This window comes from Tamandua tetradactyla, chromosome 7 (assembly GCF_023851605.1).
Source record: "Tamandua tetradactyla isolate mTamTet1 chromosome 7, mTamTet1.pri, whole genome shotgun sequence".
Taxonomy (NCBI): Eukaryota; Metazoa; Chordata; class Mammalia; order Pilosa; family Myrmecophagidae; genus Tamandua; species Tamandua tetradactyla.
In genome coordinates this window covers 115,835,578-115,857,975 of record NC_135333.1, presented here as the reverse complement: position 1 = coordinate 115,857,975, position 22,398 = coordinate 115,835,578, and the positions used below count along the sequence as shown (strand labels likewise).

At 39.3% G+C, this 22,398-nt stretch overlaps 1 protein-coding gene across 8 annotated transcripts in view; it reads right to left on the bottom strand.

Annotated features, from left to right (window-relative positions):
- Positions 1–22,398, bottom strand: part of NCKAP1L (NCK associated protein 1 like) — a 104,708-nt gene that overhangs the window by 81,689 nt on the left and 621 nt on the right. For 3 of the 8 annotated variants that reach the window (XR_013155677.1, XM_077110917.1, XM_077110920.1), the window contains exons 2-3: positions 13,752–13,885; positions 13,372–13,543 (exon numbers count right to left, since the gene is read on the bottom strand). The exons of 1 other annotated variant lie outside the window; for it this stretch is intronic. The gene's annotated coding sequence lies outside the window, so the exon portion shown is untranslated. Of the gene's footprint in view, positions 1–13,371; positions 13,711–13,751; positions 13,886–14,009; positions 14,149–22,398 lie in introns of those variants that run through there. 4 more of the 8 variants (XM_077110922.1, XM_077110921.1, XM_077110924.1 and 1 more) reach the window with 3 other exon arrangements.

The following is a 22,398-nucleotide window of genomic DNA, read 5'->3' as shown; positions in this document are numbered from 1 at the left end:
AAATCAAATAAGACTGAGTTCAGACTACTCAACAGCATCCTGGAGGCAAGAAAGCAATGGTATGATATATTCAAGATCCTGAAAGAGAAAAGACTTCCTGCCAAGAATTCTGCACCCAGCCAAATCATCCTTCAAAATTGAGGGAGAGATTAAAGTTTTCACAGACAAAGAAGTCCTGAAAGAATTTGTCAACAAGAGACAGGACCTATAAGAAATACTAAAAGGAGTTCTGCCGCTTGAAAAAAAAAAAGACAGGAGAGGGAGGTCTGGAGGATGGCACAGAATTGAAGAATACCACTAAGGGTAATTTAAAGAATGCAAAGAGAAAGAGGGAAAAGAATATATAGATCTCACAAATAAAATTAAAAAGATAAGATGGTGGAATCAAGAAATGCCTTTTCAGTAATAATTTTAAATGTTAACGGACTAAACTTATCAATTAAAAGATGCAGACTGGCAGAATAGATTAATAAACACACTCCAGCTATATGCTGCTTACAAGAGACTCATCTTAGACACAAGGATACAAATAATTGAAAGTGAAAGGATGACATGGATCCTTGAGTAGGGCATGAGATTTTGTAGGTTTGTCCAGAGTGATGCCTCGATAAATCCCAGAGGAGTCTGAACAGTAAATAAAAAAGTATTTGCAAAGTCAAAAAAAAAAAGAAAGTGAAAGGATGGAAAAAGATTTTCCATGAAAGTTATAACCAAAAGAAAGCAGGAGTAGCTATACTAATATCGGACAAAATAGACTTTAAATGTAAAGACATCATAAGAGACAAAGAAGGACACTATATACTAATTAAAAGGTCAATTCACCAAGAAAATATAACAATCATAAATGTTTATGCTCCAAATCAACGCGCTCCAAAATACACGAGACAGACATTGGCAAAACTGAAGGGAGCAACAGATGTTTCAACAATAATAGTAGGAGACTTCAATACACCACTTCAATACACCACTCTCCTCTATAGATAGAACAACTAGACAGAAGATCAACAAGGAAATAGAGAAGTTAAATAACTTTATTAATGAATTAGACCTAACAGACATATATAGGTCATTGCACCCCAAAGCACAAAGTTATACATTCTTCTCTAGTGCTCATGGAACATTCTCCAGGATAGATCATATGCTGGGGCACAAAACAGATCTTTATAAATTTAAAAATATTGAAATTATTCAAAGCATTTTCTCTGATTACAATGGGATGAAGCTGGATCTCAATAACCACCAAAGAACGAGAACATTCACAAATATAGGGATATTAAAGAACACACTCTTAAACAACCAGTAGGTCAAAGAAGAAATTGCTAGAGAAATCAGTAGCTATCTGGAGATAAATGAAAATGAGAATACAACTTATCAGAACTTCTGGGATAGGGCAAAGGCAGTGCTGAGAGGGAAATTTATTGCCTTAAATGCCTATATTAAAAAAATGAGAAAGAGGGCAGGCCATGACAGCTCAGCAGGCAGAATTCTCGCTTGCCAGGCTGGAGATGCAAGTTTGATTCCTGCTTCTTGCCCATACACACAAAAAAAAAAAAAAAAACAAAGAAAGAGCAAAAATCGAGAACTTAATAGCAAATGTGGAGGAATTTGAGAAAGAAGAGGAAACTAATCCCAAAGCAAATAGGAGAAGAGAAAAAACAAAGATTAAAGTAGAGATAAATGAATGGAAGACAAAAAGAACAATAGAAAGAATCAATAAAACCAAAAGTTGGTTCTTTGAGAAATCAATAAAACTGATGGGCCACTAGCAGGACTGACAAAGAAAAAAAGGGAGAGGATACAAATAAACAAAATCAGAAATGAGAAGGGGTGCATTACCACAGACCCTGAGGAAATAAAAGAAATTATAAGAGGATACTATGAACAACTATGCACCAATAAACTAGACAACTTAAACGAAATGGAAAAATTCCTGGAGACACACACACTACACTGGCTCAGAAAGAAACAGAAGGTCTCAACAAACTAATCACAAGTAAAGAGATTCAGTAAGTCATCAAAAATCTTCCTACAAAGAAAAGCCCAGGGCCACATGGCTTCACAGGGGAATTTTATCAAACATTCCAGAAAGAACTAACACCAATCTTGCTCAAACTTTTCTAAAAAATTGAGGAAAAAGGAACTCTACCTAACTCATTTTATGAAGCTAATATCATTTTAATACCAAAACGAGGTAAAGATGCTATAAGAAAGGAAAACTACAATCTCCCTAATGAACATAGATGCAAAAATATTCTCAATAAAATATTAACAAATTCAGTCCAACAACACATTAAAATAATTATACACCATGACCAAGTAGGGTTAATACCAGGAATGCAAGGATGGTTCAACACAAGAAAATCAATTAATGCTGTATAGCACATTAATAAATCAAAAGGGAAAAATCACATGATCATCTCGATTGATGCTGAAAAAGCATTTGACAAAATTCAGCATCCCTTTCTGATTTAAAAAAACACTCCAAAAGATAGGAATCAAAGGTAACTACCTCAATATGATAAAGTGAATATATGAAAAAATGATAGCCAGCATCATACTCAATGGAGAGAGACTGATAGCCTTCCCCCTAAGATCAGATAAAAGACAAGGATACTCACTGCCAGCAGTATTATTCAACATTGTGCTAGAAGTTCTAGCTAGAGCAATTAGACAGGACAAGGAAATAAAAGGCATCCAAGTTGGAAAGTAAGAAGTAAAATTCTCATTATGTGCAGATGATATGATACTATACTTGGAAGATCCTGAGAAATCTACAGCAAAGTTACTTGAGCGAATAAACAAATTCAGCAAGGTGGTGGGATATAAAATTAATGTGCAAAAATCAGTAACATTTCTATACACAAGCAATGACCTAGCTGAGGAGTTGGTTAAGGAAAAAATTCCATTCAAAATAGCAACTAAAAGTATCAAATACTCAGGAATGAACTTAACTAGGGACGTAAAGGACTCGTACACAGAAAACTACACAACATTGCTAAAATAAATCAAAGGAGATCTAAATACATGGACAGACATTCCCTGATAATGGATAGGAAGGCTAAAGACAGTTAAGGTGTCAATTCTCCCCAAATTGATCTACAGATTCAACACAGTACCCATCAAAATTCCAACAACGTACTTCAAAGATTTGGAAAAGCTAACAACCAAATTCATCTGGAAGGGAAAGAGACCCCCAAAAGCTAAAAGCATCCTAAAAGGAAGAAGAATGAAGTGGGAGGATTAACACTCCCTGACTTTAAAACCTATTATAAAGCCACAGTGTCAAAACAGGATGGCAGGAGACGGCCAAGATGGCGGCTTAGCAAGGTGTGGGCTTTAGTTTGTCCTCCAGAACAGCTACTAAATAACCAGAAACAGTACAGAACAACTCCTGGGGCCACATCAGTGACTGGACACACAGCATACCCCAGTCTGGACCAGCTAGACTGGCTGTGAGCCCCACCCCCAGAACTGTGAGTTCCCCAAGCTGTGGTGGCCGGTGCCCCGCCCCCACAGGCTGCTTCCCAGAGGGGAAAGGGAAGGGACGTTACCAGCAGCAGGGGCTGAGCACAACTAAGCTTCAAGTGTGGAATTAGTTCACAAATTCTGATTAAAAATAGGCCCCCACAGTCACATCTATTCTTGAGTTGTAACTGTTATTTATAAATTCTGAGATGCTGAGCTCTTTGTGTATAACCTGGTCATTCCATGGAACTTTGGTGTGCTGGTTTGAAAATATTATGTTCCTCCAGAAAAGCCATGTTTTAATGTTTCAATCCTGATTCAATCTTGTAAGAGCAACTGTTTCTTTTAATGCATAGCAGAAACCGGGCCCCATGTACTCATTCTGATATGTCGTTGGGGGTTTTGTTTGAGAACTTTTAAAAATTCAGATAATGTAAAAAATAATAATAATAATAGGCCCCCAGTTCAGGTGAACCTGGTCAAAGCAGAGGTCGCTGATTTTTGCTCTGGTGCCAAGGGGGCAGGGCTGATGGAAAAAGAAAAAAAAAGAGAGGTTTTGGGGCTGTGTTTCTACAAAGGTTTAACTGCCTTTGGATACAGTGGCAGGACTTCTCAGGTTGCAACTGCCCCAGGCATAGGCAGAAACAAGCTTATTTGAGACCTTCCCCAGGGGAGGGGTGAGGTCCAACACCGGTGGAATTCTTCCCTCAAGGAATTCAGACCCCAGGGCTTGGTAATTTGAAGCCATTAAAACTAGCCTACAACCTCTCCTCTGTCTCCACCATGCTCCCAGCAGGGAGAGTCTGCCAAAGTTAAAGGTACCACATCATCTTATGCTGGTGGGACCTGCAGGCAGTCAAGTGCCATATACTGGGCAGGAAAATCTTTCAACCTGCTGGGTCTTATCCTCAGGGAAAAGTGATGCAGGTAACTCTTTCCTCCTGACAGGAGGCCAGTTTGGTCTGGGACAATCTGCCTGGGGTCTATACTACCTAAGTAGAACCTCCCAAGGGTGGGGGAGGGGGGGAAGGCACCAGACAGGCAGGGCAAAAAACAAGAAAACAAGAACTGGAAAATTCTCCTCTGATAAACAAAACCTAAGCTAGTGGTCCAGAATAAGCTGAGCTGAATGTCAAAGAACAGACAGACAACAAATTCATCCAGCAAGAAAACCCTAGGTAAAAGAAGTGAAAACAATCTCCTGAATAAACTAATTAAGGTAATTAAATACCTAGGTACCAGCAAAAAATAACAAATCACATTAGGAAAATTGAAGATATGGCCCAGTCAAAGGAACAAACCAACAATTCAAATGAAATACAGGAGTTGAAACAATAATTCATAATGTACGAATAGACATGGAAAACCTCACCAAAAATCAAATCAATGAATTGAGGGAGGATATAAACAAGGCAGGAAATTAACAAAAAGAAGAAATTGAAAGTCTGAAAAAACAAATCACAGAACTATGGGAATGAAAGGCACAGTAGAAGAGATGAAAAAAACAATGGAAACCTACAATGGTAGATTTCAAGAGGCAGAAGACAGGATTAGTGAACTGGAGGATGGAACATTGGAAATTCAACAAGCAAAAGAAAATATAGGGAAAAGAATGGAAAAATATGAGTAGGGACTCAGGAATTGTACAACAATATGAAGCACACGAATATACTTGTTACAGGTGTCCCAGAAGGAGAAGAGAAGGGAAAAGGAGGAGAAAAACTAATGGAGGAAATTATCACTAAAAATTTCCCAACTCTTATGAAAGACTTAAAATTACAGATCCAAGAAGTGCAGTGTACCCCAAAGAGAACAGATCCAAATAGACATATTCCAAGACACTTACTAATCAGAATGTCAGAGGTCAAAGAGAAAGAGAGAATCTTGAAAGCAGCAAGAGAAAAGCAATCTATCACATACAAGGAAAGCCCAATAAGACCATGCATAGATCTCTCAGCAGAAACCATGCAGACGAGAAGACAGAGGGATGATATATTCAAATTACTAAAAGAGAAAAACTGCCAACCAAGAATTCTATATCCAGCAAAATTGTCCTTCAAAAATGAGGGAGAAATTAAAACATTTTCAGTCAAAAAAATCACTGAGATAATTTGTGACCAAGAAACCAGCTCTGCAAGAAATACGAAAGGGAGCACTAGAAGCAGATATCAAAAGACAGGAGAGAGAGGTGTGGAGAAGAGTGTAGAAAGGAAGACTGTCAGTAAAGGTAAAAAAAAGAAAAATGAGATGTGACATATAAAATCCAAAAGGCAAAATGGTAGAAGAAAGTACTAACCGTACAGTAAAAATACTAAATGTTAATGGATTAAACTCCCCAGTCAAAATACATAGACTGGCAGAATGGATTAAAAAACAGGACCCATCTATATGCTGTCTACAGGAAACACATCTTAGATACAAGGATAAATATAGGTTAAAAGTGAAAGGTTGGGAAAAGGTATTTCATGCAAATAACAATCAGAAAAGAGCAGGGGTAGTTATACTAATATCCAACAAATTGCACTTCAAATGTAAAATAGTTAAAAGGGACAAAGAAGGACACGATGTATTAATAAAAGGAACAATTCAACAAGAAGACATAACAATCATAAATATTTATGCACTGAGCCATAATAATCCAAAATACATGAGGCAAACACTGAAAAGAGAAATAGACATATCTACCTATAGTTGGAGACTTCAATTTCCTACTCTCATCAATGGACAGAACGTCTAGACAGCAGATCAATAAAGAAATAGAAGATCTGAATAATACAATAAATGAGCTAGAGTTAACAGACATTTATAGAACATTACACCCCACAACAGCAGGATACACCTTTTTCTCAAGTACTCATGGATCACTCTCAAGGATAGACCATATTCTGAGTCACAAAGCAAGTATCAAAAAATTTAAAAAGATTGAAATCATACAAAACACTTTCTCAGATCATAAAGGAATGAAGTTGGAAATCAATAATAGGCAAAAGAGTGCCAGAAATTCACAAATATGTGGAAGTTCAACAACACACTCTTAAACAACCAGTGGGTCAAGGAAGAAAATCAGTAAATATATCAAGGCAAATGAAAATGAAAACACAATATATCAAAACTTATGGGATGCAGCAAAGGTAGTGCTAATAGGGAAATTTATTGCTCTAAATGCCTATATCAAAAAAGAAGAAAGGGCAAAAATCGAGGAATTAACTCTCCACTTGGAAGAAGCAGAGAAAGAACAGCAAACTAACCCCACAGCAAGCAAAAGGAAAGAAATAATGAAGATTAGAGCAGAAATAAATGAAATTGAGAACATGAAAACAATCAAGAAAATAAACAAAAGCAGAAGCTGGTTCTATGAGAAAATCAATAAGACTGATGCACCCTTAGCAAGATTGACAAAAAGAAGAAGAGAGAGGATGCAAATAAATAAGATCAGAAATAGAAGAGGAGACATAACCACTGACCCCACAGAAATAAAGGAATTAATAACAACAAGATACTACGAACAACTTTATGCTAATAAATACGACAATGTAGATGAAATGGACAACTTTCTAGAAAGGCATGAACAACCAACTTTGACGCGAGAAGAAATAGACAACTTCAACAAATCACAAGTAAAGTATCTTTACTTGTGATTGAATCGGTCATTAAGAAGCTCCCCCAAAAGAAAAGCCCAGGACCAGATGGCTTCACATGTAAATTCTACAAAACATTCCAGAAAGAATTAGTACCAATCCTGCTCAAACTCTTCAAAAAAATTGAAGAGGAGGGAAAGTTACCTAACTCATTCTATGAAGCCAAAATTACCCTCGTACCAAAGCCAGACAAAGATATTACAAGAAAAGAAAACTATAGACCAATCTTTCTAATGAATATAGATGCAAAAATCCTCAATAAAATTCTAGCAAATCAAATCCAGCAACACATTAAAAGAATTATACATCATGACCAAGTAGGATTCATCCCAGGTATGCAAGGATGGTTCAACATAAGAAAATCAATTAATGTAATACACCATATCAACAAATCAAAGCAGAAAAACCACATGATCATCTCGATTGATGCAGAAAAGGCATTTGACAAAATTCAACATCCTTTCCTGTTGAAAACACTTCAAAGGATAGGAATACAAGGGAACTTCCTCAAAATGATAAAGGGAATATATGAAAAAAAACACAGCTAACATCATCCTCAATGGGGAAAAACTGAAAACTTTTCCGCTAAGATCAGGAACAAGACAAGGATGTCCACTATCATCATTGCTATCAACATTGTGTTAGAAGTTCTAGCCAGAGAAATTAGACAAGAAAAAGAAATACAAGGCATCAAAATTAGAAAGGAAGAAGTAAAGCTCGCACTGTTTGCAGATTGTATGATACTATATGTCAAAAACCCCGAAAAATCCACAGCAAAACTACTAGAGCTAATAAATGAGTACAGCAAAGTGGCAGGTTACAAGATCAACGCTCAAAAATCTGTAGTGTTTCTATACACTAGCAATGAACAATCTGAGGGGGAAATCAAGAAAAGAATTCTATTTACAATTGCAACCAAAAGAATAAAATATTTAGGAATAAATTTGACTAAAGATACAAAAGACCTACACAAAGAAAACTACAAGAAATTGTTAAAAGAAATCACAGAAGACCTAAATAGATGGAAGGGCATACCGTGTTCATGGATTGGAAAACTAAATATAGTTAAGATGTCAATTCTACCTAAACTGATCTATGGATTCAATGCAATACAAATTAAAATCCCAAAAACTTACTTTCCAGAAATAGAAAAACCAATAACCAAATTTATCTGGAAGGGCAGGGTGCCCCGAATAGCTAAAGGTATCCTGAGAAAAAAAAGTGAAGTTGGAGGTCTCACACTACCTGCCTTTAAGGCATATTATGAAGCTCCAGTGGTCAAAACAGCATGGTACTGGTATAAAGACAGATATACTGAACAATGGAATAGAATAGTGTGTTCAGATATAGACCCTCTCATCTATGGACAATTGATCTTTGATAAGGCAGTCAAGCCATCTCACCTGGGACAGAACAGTCTCTTCAATAAATGATGCCTAGAGAACTGGATATCCATATGCAAAAGAATGAAAGAGGACCCATATCTCACACCCTATACAAAAATTAGCTCAAAATGGATCAAAGACCTAAACATTAGATCTAAGACCATAAAACTGTTAGAAGAAAATGTGGGGAAATATCTTCTAAATCTTATACTAGGAGGCGGTTTCCTAGACCTTCAATGCTCAAAGCAAGAGCACTGAAGAAAGAAAGAAACGGGAACTCTTCCAAATTAAACACTTTTGTGCATCAAAGAACTTCGTCAAGAAAGTAAAAAGACAGCCTACACAATGGGAAATAATATTTGGAAACAATATATCTGATAAAGGTCTAGTATCCAGAATATATAAAGAGATTGTTCAACTCAACAGCAAAAAGACAGCCAACCCAATTACAAAATGGGCAAAAGACTTGGACAGACACTTTTCAGAAGAGGAAATACAAATGGCCAAAAGGTACATGAAGAGATGCTCAGCTTTCCTAGCTATTAGAGAAATGCAAATCAAAACCACAATGAGATATCATCTCACACCTACCAGAATGGCCATTATCAATAAAAGAGAAAATGACAAGTGCTGGAGAGGATGCTGAGAAAGAGGCACACTTATCCACTGTTGGTGGGAATGTCAAATGGTACAACTGCTGTGGAAGGCAGTTTGGCAGTTCCTCAAAAAGCTAAATATAGAATTGCCATATGAGCCAGCAATACCATTGCTAGGTATCTACTCAGACAACATGAGGGCAAGGACACAAACGGACATCTGTACACCAATGTTTATAGCAGCATTATTTACAATTGCAAAGAGATGGAAACAGTCAAAATGTCCATCAGCAGACGAGTGGCTAAACAAACTGTGGCATTACATACAATGGAATATTATGCAGCTGTAAGACAGAATAAAGTTATGAAGTATATAACATCATGGATGGACCTTAAGGACATTATGCTGAGTGAGATTAGCCAGAAAAAAAAGGACAAATACTGTATGGTCTCACTGATATGAACTGACATTAGTGAATAAACTTGGAGAATTTCATTGGTAACAGAGACCATCAGGAGATAGAAATAGAGTAAGATATTGGGTAATTGGAGCTGAAGGGATACATATTGTGCAACAGGACTGAATGTAAAAACTCAGAAATGGACAGCACAATACTACCTAACTGTAATACAATTATGTTAAAACACTGAATGAAGCTGAAAGTGAGAATGATAGAGGGAGGAGGGCTGGGTACACAAATGAAATCAGAAAGAAAGATAGATGATAAAGACTGAGATGGTATAATCTAGGAATGCTTAGAGTGTATAATGATAGTGACTAAATGTACAAATTTAAAAAACGTTTTTGCATGAGGAAGAACAAAGGAATGTCATTACTGTAGGGTGCCGAAAATAGATGGTAATAAATATTTTTAAATTTTACCTTATGTGTGAGACTACAGCAAAAAATGTATATTTTGTACAAAATTTACATTTCAACTAGTGCATTTCCTAATATAACTTATGTGAACAGCTTAATTGAACACCATAAGTACATGGAACCTTGAGTAGGGTATGAGATTTTGTAGGTTTGTCCAGAATGATGCCTCTTTAAATCCCAGAAGGATATGAACAGTGAATAAAAAAGTATTTGCAAAGTCCCCTTGGGGGAATGGTGAGAAAGGGGGAAAATTCAACTTCCCCAAGTGCAGAATTCTTGACATTCTCACAAGCAGTGGGGACAACCAAAGCAATAGGTCGAGCCCTCAATCTTCGGGTTTGTTCATATGAACTTAACCCCGCAAAGGATAGAAGGATAGGCTAAGCCTACTTAAAATTAGGTCTAAGAGTCACCCCCAAGAGAACCTTTTTTCTTGCTCATGTGGTCTCTCTTGCTCATGTGGTCCCTCTCCCTCCCCCTCTCCCTCTCCCTCTCCCTCTCCCTCCCCCTCCCCCTCCCCTCCCCCTCCCCCTCTCCCTCTCCATGACAAGCAAACTCACCACCCGCCCCCTCTCTACATGGGACATGACTCCCAGGGGTGTGGACCTTCCTGGCAACACGGGACTGAAATCCTAGAATGAGATGGGACTCAGCACCAAAGGACTGAGAAAACCTTCTCGACAGAAAGGGGGAACAGAAAAATGAGACAAAATAAAGTGTCAATGGCTGAGAGATTTCAAACGGATCGAGAGGTTATCCTGGAGGTTATTCTTATGCATTAAATAGATATCACCTTTTTAGTTAAGGTGTAACAGAGAGGCTGGAGAGAACTGCCTGAAAACGTAGAGCTGTGTTCCAGTAGCCGTGTTCCTTGAAGATGATTGCACAATGATATAGCTTTTGCAATGTGACTGTGTGATTGTGAAAACCTTGTGTCTGATGTGCTTCTTTTATCTACCTTATGGACAGCTGAGTAAAACATATGGATTAAAAATAAATAAATTATAGGTTAACAAATGTTAAAATAAATTTAGTAGATGGAAATGCTAGTGATCAATGAAAGGAAGGGGTAAGGGGTATGGTATGTATGAATTTTTTTCTGTTTTCTTTTTACTTCTTTATCTGAATTGATGCAACTGTTCTAAGAAATGATTATGATGATGAATATACAACTATGTGATGAAAAAAGAACGTTCATATTTATGTTGATTGGTTTTACTACTAAAACATTTTTTTTAATTGGGGAAGTTCTAAAAAAATGTAAGGGGAAAAATTAAATAAATAAATATTTTTTTAAAAACCACAATGAGATACTATTTCACACCTAGTAGAATCACTACGATTAAAAGAAAAAAAGGAAAATTACAAATTTTGGAGAGGATGTGTACAAAAAGGAACACTCATTCACTGGTGATGGGAACGTAAAATGGTGCAGCACTGTAGAAGACAGTTCGGTGGTCCCTCAGAAAGTTAAGTATAGAATTCATATGACCTGGCAATCCCACTTCTAGGTATATACCTAAAAGAATTTAAAGCAAGGATTTGAACAGATATAAACACACCAATGTTTACAGCAGAATTATACACAATTGTCAAAAGATGGAAGCAACCCAAATATCAGTCGACAGAGGAATGGATAAACAAAATGTGGTATATACATAACATAGAATATTTTCAACCATAAAAAGGCATGAAGTTATGATACGTGCAACAACATGGATGAAGTCTGAAGACAACATGTTGAGTGAAGTAAGCCAGACACAAAAGGACAAATATCCTATGAGCTCACTGATATGAAATAATTAGAATAAACAAATTCATAAACTCAGAAACAAAGAATATAGGTTACCATGGTCCAGAGTGGGGGCAGAAAATGGGGAATTAATGCTTACATTATACAAAGTTACTCTTTGGGATAATGAAGAGTTTTGGCCATGAATGGTGTAGATGGGAGCACAACATTGTGAACATAATTAACAGCACTGAATTATATATTTAAATGTGGCTAAAAGGGGAAATTTGGGGTTGTATATATGCTATTAGAATAAAATAAAATACCATAGAACTGTACCATACAAATAGGGAACCCTAACGTAAATCATGGACTAGAGTTAATAGTACAATTATAAGGTGAATGAACCTTAAGGACTGTATGTTGAATGAAATATCAGAAAGAAAAAGACAAATATTATCATGCTTCATGCATATGGACTAACTATAATATAAAAACCTGATGAATTGTCCAAAGTACCTTGAGGGATGGCAGAAAAAGTATGGAACTATTTAACTTTACCATCAGGGAATCTCCTGATACTGTGTCAAACATTAGGGACACCCAAATCAATAAGCCAAGCCCTTGATCTTTAGGCTTACCCTTGTGAAGCTTATGTAGGTAGCAGAGAAGTTTAGCCTACCTATAGGTATACCAAACAGTCACTTCTGGATGACCTTTTTTGTTGCCCAGTTGTGGCCTCACTTTTCCTAAGTCCAACTCTGCAAGTGAAATCATTACCCTCCTCCCTATGTGGGACACAACATCCAGGGGTGAAAGTCTCCCTGGCGGCATGGGAGACGACTCCCTGGTACCATGGGATCAACAATTCGATCCAGACCAAAAGCGGGAAAAGAAGTGTAACAAATAAGGTATCAGTGGCTGAGAGAGTCCAAATAGAGTCGAGAGGCTACTCTAGAAGTCACTCTTATCCAAGCTTCAGTTAGACACTGCCACCTATCATAGCTTGCCAACCCCCAATCAAAACCATCTGCCAACCCTAAAGAACATCTAGGTCATTATTTAAGGTTCGACAAGGGTTCCATACACTAGGGTAACTTTTCAGAAACCTACAACCTCCAAATGGGACCCTGGACCAGAAAAGTCCTGAAACCTAGAGGGCTCAGCCTCTTCAGAATATCAGCTAGCTCCATCTCCCTACCCCTTACTACTGAAAGCCCCTCCCTACGTGAAAAAGTTAGAATGGGCACAGACCAAATACCCCTAAAGAGTGAGAGAAAGATCAAAGTTGACGATGGAATTATACAGAGAAAGTAGGTTTTAACAAACAAGTATGATTGCTGAATCATTATATTGATATTTATTTTAGTGTCTAGTATCTTAGAGTAGTAAATTTTAGGTTTTAGTAAAAACCTAAATTTGTGAAATTATATCCCATACCAAACTATGAAATCTGTTCTACAATTAATTGTTGTGATGTGCTTTGAAATTTATTGCTTTTGGTATATATGTTATCTTTCACAAATCAATTGTGATGATAAATGTGCAGCTATATGATGACATTGTGAGCCATTGACTGTACACTTTGGGTGATTACCTGGTATGTGAATATATAATATATATCAATAAAGTTGCTTCAGAACCGACAGAGATGCAGACATTTGGAGATGCTTACCGTGCTGATAGAGCAGATGCCCAGACCTGGATGTTTGGAGATGCAGAGCACAAAAGATGTCACCAGGTGCCTTCCCATGAGATGCTAAGCAAGCCAGAACCCAGAATTGTGTCCTGGAGGAGCTAAGTGAAGGCTCACAGATGCTTAGAGAGGAAACTACTGGCATCAGAAGCTGGAAGCAATGAAACAAGGATCAGCATATGCCAGCCATGTGCCTTCCCATGTGACAGACATCAGCCTTTTTTGAGTCAAAGTATCTTTTTCTGGATGCCTTAGTTTGGATGTTTTTAATGGCCTTAGAACTGTAAACTTGTAACTTAATAAATTCTCTTAATAAAGCTGAAAAAAATAGAAAAAAAAGTTACCATTTCTTCACTTACTTGTTCCTTAAGCCTTGCCAATATGATTCTTATGATGATTTACAAACTTTGGCTTACAATTTACATCTTGGATCCCAGTATTAGAAAGGGTGTGAGTAGCTATTTGTTGCTCAGTCCTGTGAAAGGGACTTAACCTAGAAGCCAAGAAAAAACATAAAGAACAGATTTCTAATGTTGGTAACTGTATTAGTTAGGGTTCTCTAGAGAAACAGAATCAACAGGGAACACTTGCAAATATAAAATTTATGAGTGTCTCACGTGACTGTAGAAACACAGAGTCCAAAATCCACAGGGTAGGCTGCGAAGCCGATGACTCCGATGGATGGCCTGGATGAACTCCACAGGAGAGGCTCACCAGCCAAAGCAGGAATGCCACCTGTCTCCTCTGAGTCCTCCTTAAAAGGCTTCCCATGATTGGATTTAGCATCACTAATTGCAGAAGACACTCCCCTTTGGCTGATTACAAATGGAATCAGCTGTGGATGTAGCTGACGTGATCATGACCTAATCCTATGAAATGTCCTCATTGCAACAGACAGGCCAGCGCTTGCCCAATCAGATGAACAGGTACCATAACTTGGCCAAGTTGATACCTGTCCCTAACCATGACAGTCCACCCCTTGTCAACTTGTCACATATATATATATATATATATATATATATATATATATATATATATCACCTTAGACCATACTTAATTTCCAAATGAAAACAAATAAGCACACATTTTTTCTTTTACCTGACAATACTCAACTGTCCTGCATATAACTGGAAACACATTAAATCTCTCCAGAATAGCGTGCAAATCCTTGGGCAACATTCATTCTTAAACTTGATATCTTACAACTTAAATAGTATAAACAAACAAAACAGCATTACAGTCCTCGTTTCTGTAACTGATCACGTGGTCGAAGTTCATATTTATCACTACCTTCTTCCACTACCCATTCCATGTTCCCTTTCCCCTCAGCAAGCACTTCAGCTGGCCATGGTTCTTTGCCTGGTGGGGTGACCCAAACCTTCATTCCTGAAGTCTCAGAGCCATTAGTGGTCCTGCCTGGATTGTGTTGTTGCAGTTTTCCATTGATTTTGATCACAGGGCATGGTAGTACTAATAGACGCCCCAGGGGATCTCCTATATTCCAAGAAAACTCTTCTTTACCTCCATTATGTAGTTGCAGTCCTACTTCCTTCTGATAGTCAGGGTCAATTACCCCAGACAATAATGTAATCCCCTTCTTGGTGTGTTGATCCAGAGGCATAAGTAGCCCAAAGTGGCCAGGTGGCAATCTTAACTTCCAGTTCAGTGGTATCACTGTTGTTTCTCCTGGAGAAAGCACACCCCGTTTTGGAACTAAAACCTGTAGACCAGCAGAACTCAGGGTAGCAGGGACAGGAAGCAAAAATTTTCCTAGTGGATCACTAGGAGTAATAGTGAGTGGCACCACACCCATTTCCACCCCTTGGTTCCTGGACCCATGGATCCTGGCTATGGGAGAAACAGCACCATACAGCGGACGCTGATTCAGAGCATACACAGCTTCCTGGAGAACATTACCCCAGCCTTTCAAGTTTTTGCTACCTAGTTGGCACCGTAATTGAGTTTTCAAAAGGCCATTCCACCGTTCTATCAATCCAGCTGCTTCTGGATGATGGGGAACATGGTAAGACCAGAGAATTCCATGAGCATGTGCCCATTCCCGCACTTCATTTGCTGTGAAGTGTGTTCCTTGATCCGAAGCAATGCTATGTGGAATACCATGACGATGGATAAGGCATTCTGTAAGCCCACAGATAGTAGTTTTGGCAGAAGCATTGCGTGCAGGGAAAGCAAACCCATATCCAGAGTATGTGTCTATTCCAGTTAGAACAAATCGCTGCCCCTTCCATGAAGGGAGTGGTCCAATGTAATCAACCTGCCACCATGTAGCTGGCTGGTCACCTCGGGGAATGGTGCCATATCGGGGGCTGAGTGTGGGTCTCTGCTGCTGGCAGATTGGGCACTCAGCAGTGGCTGTAGCCAGGTCAGCCTTGGTGAGTGGAAGTCCATGTTGCTGAGCCCATGCATAACCTCCATCCCTACCACCATGACCACTTTGTTCATGAGCCCATTGAGCAATAACAGGAGTTGCTGGGGAAAGAGGCTGACTGGTATCCATAGAACGGGTCATCTTATCCACTTGATTATTAAAATCTTTCTCTGCTGAAGTCACCCTCTGGTGTGCATTCACATGGGACACAAATATCTTCATGTTTTTAGCCCACTCAGAAAGGTCTATCCACATACTTCTTCCCCAGACCTCTTTGTCACCAATTTTCCAATTATGGTCTTTCCAAGTCCCTGACCATCCAGCCAAACCATTAGCAACAGCCCATGAGTCAGTATACAAACGCACCTCTGGCCAGTTTTCCTTCCAAGCAAAATGAACAACCAGGTGCACTGCTCGAAGTTCTGCCCACTGGGAGGATTTCCCCTCACCACTGTCCTTCAAGGACACCCCAGAAAGGGGTTGTAATGCTGCAGCTGTCCACTTTCGGGTGGTACCTGCATATCGAGTTTTCTCTTCCTCAGTCAATTCACTGTAAGGAACTCCCCAAGAGGCCATAGCTCTGGTCTGGGAAAGAGAAGGTAATGTGGCAGCAGGAGTGGAAACCATGGGCATCTGTGCCACTTCTTCATGTAACTTACTTGTGCCTTCAGGACCTGCTCCGGCTCTATCTCGTATATACCATTTCCACTTTACAATAGAGTGCTGCTGTGCACGCCCAACTTTATGGCTTGGTGGGTCAGACAACACCCAACTCATGATAGGCAACTCAGGTCTCATGGTAACTTGGTGGCCCATGGTTAAGCATTCAGTCTCTACTAAGGCCCAGTAGCAGGCCAAAACCTGTTTCTCAAAAGGAGAGTAGTTATCTGCAGCAGATGGTAAGGCTTTGCTCCAAAATCCTAAGGGTCTGCGTTGTGATTCTCCTATTGGGGCCTGCCAAAGGCTCCAGACAGCATCTCTATTTGCCACTGACACTTCCAGCACCATTGGATCTGCTGGATCATATGGCCCAAGTGGCAGAGCAGCTTGCACAGCAGCCTGGACCTGTCGCAGAGCCTCCTCTTGTTCAGGTCCCCACTCAAAATTAGCAGCTTTTCTGGTCACTCGATAAATGGGCCGGAGTAGCACACCCAAATGAGGAATATGTTGTCGCCAAAATCCAAAAAGACCAACTAGGCGTTGTGCCTCTTTTTTGGTTGTGGGAGGGGCCAGATGCAGCAATTTATCCTTCACCTTAGAAGGGATATCTCGACATGCCCCACACCACTGGACACCTAGAAATTTTACTGAGGTGGAGGGCCTCAGTAAAAGGCCTTCCACCTCAGTTGGATTTATCTCCCATCCTCTGACACGCAAATGCCTTACCAGTAAATCTAGAGTAGTTGCTACTTCTTGCTCACTAGGTCCAATCAACATGATATCATCAATATAATGGACCAGTGTGATGTCTTGTGGGAGGCAGAAACGATCAAGGTCTCTGCGAACAAGATTATGACATAGGGCTGGAGAGTTGATATACCCCTGAGGTAGGACAGTGAAAGTATATTGCTGACCTTGCCAGCTGAAAGCAAACTGTTTCTGGTGGTCCTTACTAATAGCTATTGAGAAAAAAGCATTTGCCAGATCAATAGCTGCATACCAGGTACCAGGGGATGTATTGATTTGCTCAAGCAATGATACTACATCTGGAACAGCAGCTGCAATTGGAGTTACCACCTGGTTGAGTTTACAATAATCCACTGTCATTCTCCAAGACCCATCTGTTTTCTGCACAGGCCAAATAGGAGAGTTGAATGGGGATGTGGTGGGAATCACCACCCCTGCATCTTTCAAGTCCTTAAGAGTGGCAGTAATCTCTGCAATCCCTCCAGGAATACGGTATTGCTTTTGATTTACTATTTTGCTTGGTAGGGGCAGTTCTAGTGGCTTCCACTTGGCCTTTCCCACCATAATAGCCCTCACTGCACGAGTTAGAGAACCAACGTGGGGATTCTGCCAGTTGTTCAGTATGTCTATGCCAATTATACATTCTGGAACTGGGGAAATAACTACAGGATGGGTCCGGGGGCCCACTGGACCCACTGTGAGACGGACCTGAGCTAAAACTCCATTGATCACCTGGACTCCATAAGCCCCCACTCTGACTGGTGGTCCAGAGTGACGTTTTGGGTCCCCCGGAATTAATGTCACTTCTGAACCAGTGTCTAATAATCCCCGAAATATCTGATCATTTCCTTTTCCCCAATGCACAGTTACCCTGGTAAAAGGCCGTCGGTCTCCTTGGGGAAGACTTAGAGGAAGGTCAACGGTATAAATTTGTGGCAGTGTAACAGGTTTCTTCCCCATAGGGACCTGGCCTCCCCTTCATTCAAGGGGCTCAGGGTCTGTAAACTGTTTCAAGTCTGGAAATTGATTAAGGGGCCGTGACTCTGTGTTTTTGTAATTCAGGTTAGACTTCTGTTCCCTTGACCTAGAACTCTTTTGTTTATACAGTTCCAACAAGAATTTAGTAGACTGCCCTTCTATTGTATTTCTAGGCACCCCATGATTTACTAGCCAATGCCACAAATCTCTGCGTGTCATATAATTTTGATGCCTCTTTTGAGTTTGTTGTCTATTATAATAGCCGCGTCTACCCTGTCTTTGGTGATTAAGTGCTGCCACCTGGCTTCTGCCAACTCGGGATCCTGTCATCCCCATTGTGTTTAAGGATTCCAGCTCAGTGACAGCAGTTCCTACAGTAATATCTGACCTACAGAGAAGTGCAACCACAGAGCTCTTGAGGGATGATGGTGCTAGTCTCACAAATTTATTTCTCACTGTTCTGGTAAAAGGTGCATCTTCTGGACATTCCTGGGGTGTAAGAGCAGGCTTTGCATGATAAATCCACTCTAACATCCCAATCTCTCTAAGCCTCTGGATCCCCTCATCTACATTATACCAGGGCAGTTCTGGCATTTCAACCTCAGGTAATGTTGGCCACCTTTTGATCCATGTTTCAACCAACCACCCAAACAAGCTGTTAACACCTTTTCTAACTGCTCTAGCTATAACATTGAATGCAGAGTCTCTGCTTAGTGGGCCCATATCAATAAATTCAGCCTGATCCAGCCTTATATTCCTCCCACCATTATCCCACACTCTTAAAATCCATTGCCACACATATTCCCCTGATTTCTGTCTATATAAATTGGAAAACTCACACAGTTCTTTTGGAGTATAACGTACCTCCTCATGTGTGATACTTTGTACCTCAGGGCAGACTATTACAGGGTTATCTAAAGAAGGCTCCGCATGGTCTAGGGTTTCAACCTCACCTCCAACATCATTATCAATCCATATGTCACCATCCCATTTTTCAGGGTCCCACTCCTTTCTAATCAATGCCCTCACTTTAACGGCAGACACCATGCAAGACTGAGATTTCAGTTTACGTTGTAAAGTTGCTACTCTAACAATAAGATTCTGAGTCTGATTTTCAGAGATCTCAAGTCTACAGCTACAGGAAATAAAATTTTCCTTCAGGATACTCATAGAAACCTCTACATCTTTCAGACAGCACTTAAGCTTCTTGTTTGAAGCCTTAAGCCCATCCCTTTCACCCTTTAATGTAGACAGTGTATCTAACAACAACCAACCAACATCTCTATAACTCTTATTTCTACAAAACTCTGTAAAGATGTCAAAAACATTATCCCCCAGAGTCTGGCTTCGTACAAGCGAAGCATTAGGAGAATCGAATGATGATATTTTGACTATCTCCTTTGCCAACTCAGTCCATGGATTGGGAGTGTCATTCTGATTACGGGAATCAGAGTCCTTAGTGTCTCTGAGCCCAGTCAGAGTAGAAAACCATTCATAAAAACCCATTTTTAAGATTCTGTTCCTTAAGAACCACTCCTGGTACCAAGATGTATTAGTTAGGGTTCTCTAGAGAAACAGAATCAACAGGGAACAGTTGCAAATATAAAATTTATGAAAGTGTCTCACGTGACTGTAGAAACGCAGAGTCCAAAATCCACAGGGTAGGCTGCGAAGCCGATGACTCCGATGGATGGCCTGGATGAACTCCACAGGAGAGGCTCACCAGCCAAAGCAGGAATGCCACCTGTCTCCTCTGAGCCCTCCTTAAAAGGCTTCCCATGATTGGATTTAGCATCACTAATTGCAGAAGACACTCCCCTTTGGCTGATTACAAATGGAATCAGCTGTGGATGTAGCTGACGTGATCATGACCTAATCCTATGAAATGTCCTCATTGCAACAGACAGGCCAGTGCTTGCCCAATCAGATGAACAGGTACCATAACTTGGCCAAGTTGACACCTGTCCCTAACCATGACAGTAACTCTTACAGGCAGTGTGAATTATAGATATATATTACATTTACACAGGACACCATGAATTTAAATATCATTCACCCTGTATCTTAAGCTAGCTTTCTAGGGCTAAAAAGCTATTCTTTGCAAACTACCCTTAGGGACTCATCTTTTAAACAAAAATTTCTTTTCATTGGCTGCAACACCTCTCCTTGCTACACAGCCTAAACAATAGTAATCAACTTCAACTTTTCATCCTCCTCTGAAACAGTAATTTCCAATCTAACCTTACCAATATTTACAACCATCTTCTCCCATAGATCCCTTATTTTCAAAAGATTTTGCAACTAAATTTATTGAATTATTTTCCTATTTTTAATTAGACACCCAACTATCAATCAGAAAATATAATTAGGCGACAACCAGTACTTACATTCAAGTCAGAAAAAAAGAAATAGAACAGTTTAGTCTTCTCATGGGCAAAAGTTCAAGTTTCATTAGGCTCTTTGAAACACTGGAAAGTTTCTAAAGAATCCCAAGGGCTACTGGAATCCTTTAATCCTAAAAACTGAAAATTCATCCTCTAAGAAAAGTTGTTTCAATCACCAAAGTAGATCTTTTTGCCCATTAGTCCAGAGTCTTTAAATAACAATCATGAAGTATAATCTATAAACTGAGGGATAAATTCTAACATTTCCACAGATAGAACCAGCAAGGATCACATTGGGTTTTAAGTATTAATCCCACCTATTTCTTAGATGTCCATTGTGTAAATTCCTTGGTCTCTCATTGTTTTTCCCTTTTCATATATGTTCAGTCTTCTGGGTTGGAAAGGAATGAACAAAGCAGTTAAGAATAAAAGTATGGTGCATTTTTATTTTAAAATCTCCACTGAAAGACAAATGTGTTTAGGGACTGGAGGGTGGTGTGTGTGTGCATGTGGGTGTGTGTGTTTAAGCTGATGGGTTTGTTCACTGGTGCTAAATGGAACAGTCTTATCAGTTGAGGATACTGTCATCCTGACAACTGAATGCAGTGAAGCCCGACTTTGGACTATGGTTTGGCATCCATCCCATCCTCCCAATTCCTTAGCTCTTTACTCCTCAGAAATTTCAATCTGCAGGTATCTGAATGAAAAGTACTACGGGTCACAGAAACAGTGTCAACAATTTCACCAGATTACTGCAATTTAAAGCCTGAAAAAAATCACATTTCAGTTCAAATCACAGTGGCCTTACCAATTCTGCATGAATGATGTTGTGATAAACTCAGATGTTTAGGATTTTACAAGAATTATTTTAAAATCCCTCAAAATCTGAAACTGATTTAACAAAATAGTTTCTAAAATGCTTGCAATTTCTAAAATGCTTGCAATAAAGCTTTAATTTTTACGATTACTTTTCAAAATGCACATTAACAGCTTGCTCCTCCTTCATATGATTCATCCAGGCCACCCAGGTTAAGGAATAACTTTTGTAAATTCAAAACAGCACCTAGGTCAGTGGTTCTCAACCTTGGCTGCAGACCAGAGTCATCTGGGTAGCTTTTTTTTTTGAGGAGGCAGGGGGTTGCACGCTCTGGGAATTGAATCCCTTCTCTCACATGGCAAGTGAACACTGTATCGCTGAACCACCCATGCACCCTGGGTAGCTTTTTAAAAATTAGTATGGCTGGCCCTTTCTGATTAATTGGTCGAATGATTCTAGTGTGCAGGTAAGATTAAGAACTACTAGCCTCCATCAAAACTGAGTTGGGCCTGAACTTCCATCAACACCTATTTCTTTTTTAGGGTCTCCATCTGAACCAATGGCTGTATAACTTTCTTCAGCCCAAGGGCTTTTTTTTTTTTTTAATTTACAAATTTTTCATATGAAAATGATCCTTTTCACTAAAGTTACATTCAGTTTTTCGCCGTCAGGAGAGTTTCCCCCAAGTCATATTTGAGCTCAATAAACCACTGAAATGTTCCAGAAATCCCAATATGTCAGCACCCAGACCAATCTCCCAGACGGCTTCCTATACCTCGAAAAGCAGGAAATTTTTTGTTGTATTGTATCTTTTACTATTTGGATTTGAAAAATATTGTGACCAGATATTCCTATACAACATCGTCTCTTTTTTTCTATCTAACCTTTAAAAGTTCCAAATCTCTTTTCTCCATAAAGCCTTCCCAAGCCATTTCGGGCCCCCATTGACTTCTAATATGAATTTACAAGGATCACACTTCTTTTGGCATCAGTTGTACCTTCACTTAACCTCTCATCCTATTTGGGGTCTG